This window comes from Spinacia oleracea, chromosome 4, assembly GCF_020520425.1.
Source record: "Spinacia oleracea cultivar Varoflay chromosome 4, BTI_SOV_V1, whole genome shotgun sequence".
Classification (NCBI taxonomy): domain Eukaryota; kingdom Viridiplantae; phylum Streptophyta; class Magnoliopsida; order Caryophyllales; family Amaranthaceae; genus Spinacia; species Spinacia oleracea.
This window is the reverse complement of record NC_079490.1, coordinates 127,205,907-127,211,906: the sequence shown is the minus strand read 5'-3', so window position 1 is coordinate 127,211,906 and position 6,000 is coordinate 127,205,907.

Genomic DNA, 6,000 nt, shown 5'->3' with positions numbered 1-6,000 from the left:
TTGTAAGGTTATTTACTTAACCTTACTAACCGACCAAGCCAAGAGGCAAGGCCGACGAGCAAGCCTTACACGCCAAGTCACACGGACCGCACGCCCGCGCCCAGCGACACACTGCAGGCCGAAGCCCATAGCGCGCGCGCCGAGGAGCTGGGCCGTGGGCCTTGCTCGCTAGTCGCTGCTGTGCGCTGTTGCGTGCTCGCGCCCTATGGGCTGGCCTTGCTCGCCCTTGCTCGCGAGCTTGCTGGCTCGTTGGCCCTTGCACACTTACGTGCTTGGCTCGACGGGCCGGCAACTCCGATGCCCTTCGTATTCGCGATTTAATATATTTCCGATATATTATTTATCGTTTCGTATACGACCAACCACCATCGTACGATACGATTTATTCGCGTCGCCCAGCTTACGAATATTCGCGATACGATATACGATTTCGACAAGGTCGTATCGTATAATACGTTTCCAACTTAAATCCCGAAAAGCTATTAAATGAATTTCCGATTCATTTAATCCGGTGATCTGTTACGTGTCATTGGTGTGGCCTTGTAGGTCCAGTCAAGAGTAAGTTGTGAGTTCAATATCCATTAGAACTCACTGATCGGAAGCATTGCTCCAGCTAGCTGTTCCGATCACTTGATCTCACTGAATTAATTGTTCGCAATTAATCTGAACCTTGGTATTAGACTTAATGCACCTTGGGTGAAGGACATATTTCCTTCAATCCTGCATCAACTGACTATGAGGAAGGTGACGGGAGTGTGGCCCATCCGGTGCTTGACCGTTCGGAATCCAAAGGAGGTTCGTCGTCCTCCCGTCTTGGAAGGCTTGCAATTTCCTTCTCCCGTCGCTTGGGCAAAGGGAAGATTGATGATTGATTGCGGGAGGAGTCAGGGGATAGTACTCAAGGTGCCAAGACTCGAGAGCATAGTCGCCCGACCCTAGATCTTTGTAGGCTAAATGTGTTTGGAATGAATTGTGTTTGGAATGTATTTGGAAGATGTGTTTAGGAAGTGAAAAGGCTTTTGAACTTTGCTTCAGTTGATCATGACTTTGTATTTGAATTAGCTTTGAAGGCCTTAGGGCCAGATAAAGAGTTATTGTGTTAAATTCCGTTTGAACATGCTTTGCTTTGAATTGGCACATTTGGAATAACAACAATTTGAATTTTGAATTTTGATTTGATTTGATTTTTAGGATACCCTTAATTGAGGAAATTTTGAATTTTTTGTATTAAAGTGGTCGGGCCTCGAAATGAGGTTGCCTACGTGTCCCGTTAGGGAATCAGGCAGGACGTAGTTCTGACTACCTTACAGGACTTGAATTTGGATTCTTGAATTTGAACATGGAACTTAGACATAGAACTTCTTGAGTTGATCGAGGTTTGTCAGAGATCTGAATTCTGTTCCGTCGATGTCTGTTAGTTCGACTGCTCCCCCGGAGAGGATTTTCTTGACAATGTATAGGCCTGCCCAGTTGGGTTTGAATTTTCCCCTTGGGTCCATGGTGCTTTTGTGAAGGGCTTCCAGGACAAGCTCGCCTTCCTTGATGTTTCGGGTTCTGACCCTTTTGTTGAAATGTCTGGCCACTCGGCGCTGATAGACTTGTACATGGTGAGCGGCTTGAAGCCGTTGCTCATCGAGCATGACTAGTTTGTCATATCTGGCTTGTACCCATGCAGCTTCTGGGATTTTGCTTTCGAGGACTATCCTTAGAGAAGGTATCTCTAGCTTGATAGGTTGTATTGCTTCCATTCCATAAACCAATGAGAACGGAGTTGCACCAGTTGAAGTGCGAATTGAAGTTCGATATCCCCGCAATGCGAAATGCAGCTTTTGGGGCCAGTCCTTGTAATTGGTAGTCATTCTCATGATGATGGTCTTGACATTCTTGTTGGCTGCTTCGACTGCCCCATTGGTTTGTGGGCGATAAGGTGAAGAGCGATGATGTTGAATTTCCCGGAGCATGGGTCCGTTGGGATTGTTGTATTGAAGATTGTACGGTACCCCCTTTTGAAGTTTGAACTATTAAAGCTTGTATATATTCTAGAACTTGAACCTTTGAAGTTTGTAACTTGAATTTTGTACATTGGAATTGTAGATGCCTTGCTTGGCCCAACCTTGCTCGGTTAGAGATTATAGAACTTGAATTTTGTACTTTGGAATTATAGATGCCTTGCTTGGCACAACGTTGCTCGGTTAGAGATTACAGAACTTGAATTTTGAATCTTGTACTTGTTGAATGGGTCTTCACATTCTCCTTGGAAATGGGTTCCCTGATCACTGGTGAACTTGTGGGGAATACTCTATCTGCATATAATGTTTTCTTGAATGAACTGGGACACTTGCTTGGAACCCATTACCTTGAATGACCTGGATACTTGGATTCTTGAATAAGCCCGGCCTCTAGCTGCTTAGAGACCTCTTCTTGAAATTTGAGGGAAACATCCGGTTTCATGCGACGGAGTTTCTGCTTGATGGGTTTTGAAACTGGAATAAGGGGAATTGTATGCTGACCGATGCTTGGATCAACCCCTGGCATATCATAATAGGACCATACGAAGACGTCTACATACTCTGAAAGTAGCTTGATAAGATCGTCCCGCTCTGCTTGAGAAAGAGTTAAACCAATCTGAACTAGTTTTGAATCACTGTTGTTAGAAAGGTTGATTTTTTCTGTTTCCTCAATTATGGGCGTCCTGTTTTCATGATTTTCGATAGCTTTTAGAAATTCAAAGTGAGTTTCTTGTGAAGCAAAGTTGTTTGGATTAGGATTGTGTTTTGAATTAGGACTCGAAGAGTAAGTAGAAATTGAAGTGTTATTGAAATCAGCAATCATTACGTCGATTGTTTTGACTTGAAGCTCGGCCTTTAGAGGCTCTTGATTGATGCAAGACTCTAGTTCTAGACACTTAGACTCATTGCTAGACTCAGATCCAGACTCATCCTCAGACTCGGACTCGCTCATCATAGATCCTTCGCCCACAGTAATCTTGAATATTTTGCCATTTGGAGCAGATATCGTGAGGGACTGGGAGTTTGATTTGTAGGAGATGAACTTGTTAGGTTATGATACATATGAATAAACATAAATAATGCGGAAAAACTATAAAGCCAGGAAACATATTATTTACACATAATCATTTAGCATAATTCAGATGCATACACTTTGTAGCGTGCCCTCCCTAGCTGCGCCCGAACCGAACAAGAACAAGAACAAGTCTTTAGGACTCCAAGTGTCGTCCCTCCGTAGATAGTCCACAGCACGTCCGGATCCGCCTTAAGATTGACCAACTAGAATCGCCCTTAAGGTATTATATATTTTCGGCTAATAGGGCAAGAATATGGCTGATTTTTCTACTTAAAAATCTTAGCTTTTTATTGTTTGAATACTTGAAAATTGTGTCATATAAATTGTGACCCTAGGCACCTATTTATAGAGTTATGGAAAAGGACTTGGAATCCTATTAGGATACTAATTTATTAAACTATAATCCTACTAGGACTCTAATTAAATAAACTAAATCTTTTAGGATTAGATTTAATCATATGACGAATCCCGGTAGCCTTAGGATTTGATTAACACACTTCGAGTGATACGCTAGCACCGCACGCAGGCCTTACGGCCCACGCACAACGCCAACCCACTCGTCGCAGCCCATGCCGCAGCTCCGCGCGCGCCAAGGCCATTGTTGGGCCAGGCCTTGCGCTGGGCCTGGCGTGGCTTGGCAGCGTGTGTTTGGGCGCTTGGCTTGCTGGGCGTAGGCCTGGCTTCGTGCTGGGCCTTCGTCTAGCAAGTCTCGTCCGATGCTAATTCGTACGACGCGCTTCCGATTAAATTCCCGATTCTGGAATTCATTTCCGATACGAACAATATTTAATATTTTCGATTCCGGAATTAATTTCCGTTTCGAACAAATATTTAATATTTCCGTTTCCGGAATTATTTTCCGATTCTGATAATATATCCGATTCTGACAATATTTCCGTTTTCGGTAATATTTCCGATTCCGGCAATATTTCCATTTCCGATTATATTTCCCGATACGTACCATGTTTCCGTTTCCGGCAACATCTACGACTTGGATAATATTTATATTTCCGATACGATCCATATTTCCGTTTCCGGCAATATCATCGTTTCCGGAGTATTCATTTACTTGCATTTGACGAACTCAGCTCCCACTGAAACCAAGATCCGTCGATTCCGAATATCCATAGATGGAGTATTTAATGCCATTAAATACTTGATCCGTTTACGTACTATTTGTGTGACCCTACGGGTTTAGTCAAGAGCAAGTTGTGGATTAATATCATTAATTCCACTTGAACTGAAGCGGCCTCTAGCTAGGCATTCAGCTTACTTGATCTCACTGAATTATTAACTTGTTAATTAATACTGAACCGCATTTATTAGACTTAACATTATATGCATACTTGGACCAAGGGCATTATTTCCTTCAGTCTCCCACTTGTCCTTAAGGACAAGTGTGCATTTCCTAATTCCTTAGTCGCTTGATGCTTGATCTTGAACATAAGGTAAGAGTTGTCATCCTTATTACGTCCAGAGGTGTTTCTCGGTTTCAGAGTTCAACTGGTCAAATAAACAGATAATCATAGCCTATGATTCATCTGAGCACGGCCATGCATTTTACAGTTTCTAACTCTCCGAGTGGCCTTGTACAACTTTTAAGCATCTCATCCTGATTTATGGGAGGACAATCCCAATCTTGCGATCTTAAGATTATACTTCGTTTGATAGGTGATTACCTGAGCGTTGCCTTTATAGCCTTCTTTTACGGTGCGACGGTTGGTCAACGTCAAAGTAAAGCAGTTCTCAAACAAGTAATCTCAAATCACTCAGGTATTGAGGATTTAGTGTCTAATAATTTTAATGAAATTTACTTATGGCAGATTTTCATCTCTTACAGTAAAGTTTCATAGGTCTGTCCGATACTAGTCTTCCCAAAGTAAGTATCTATGCAAATGATTACGACATTGCCATGTCCACATAGTTCAAGAAACAGAACTACTAGTCATCTTGCATTCTAGTCTTCTAACATTTTCTATGCGTCCATCTTTATAGAAAACTCCGACCAGGGACCATTTTCAACTTTTGACATTCAAGTTCACTTGATAGACATTTCTTAGTCACAGGACTGGTCCTGACAGTCTATCTTGAATATATTGTCAAATTGAAGGGACTCATCATTTAATACTAAACCAAGATTAAATGGAATATGAAAATACTTTTTATATATGATAAATGTTCGACCCCTAATGTTTTACAATCATGGGCCTCAAACCCATCTTTAAAACAGTTCATGGAATTCAAAGCAATGCTTTGATTTCCAGTGCTACAATGTGAGTGTTGCCTCTCACTCGTTGCATAGGTTTAGTTATCATGCTTTGCCAATCTTAATATCCTTTTCATCGAATGTTCTTCGAGATAGATGATAAGATCTTTTGAGTATGTTTATTTTGTGATCTCGTCTTTTCTTGCTTCAAGAGTGGTTCTACGTATTTTTCAATGAAGAACCATCAAGCCAGCAGACATGTGATCTACCCAAGTTCAGTGAAGAACTCTTTAACATAAATAACCATGTTTTATTTAGGCAATAAGTACTTTTACTTCAACTTTATAGGTTGCTAGTGATGCTTTGTTTGGAATTACTTATCCAAGCAGTTCACAGATATGAGGAATACTTTCCAGCTGTATCTTAGAATATAGAAATTAATATTTTGCCATTTCAAAACACGATGCTCTTTAGCTCGTCCTTGTCAATGGTTAACTCCAAAGGAATCTTGCTTTGATCCTTTGCCAGTGTTTATGCGTGTAGCATCAATATTTAGCATATCTTTATTTCCTTGAATCAAGAACTACTCTTATATAAGTTTTTCTTGATCTCAATCTAGTTGATCTTCACTTAGATCAATAGAGATTGGTATATGTTCGTCATTCCTAAAGTCATACGATACGTTTTTGGCGATCCTCATATTATATCAT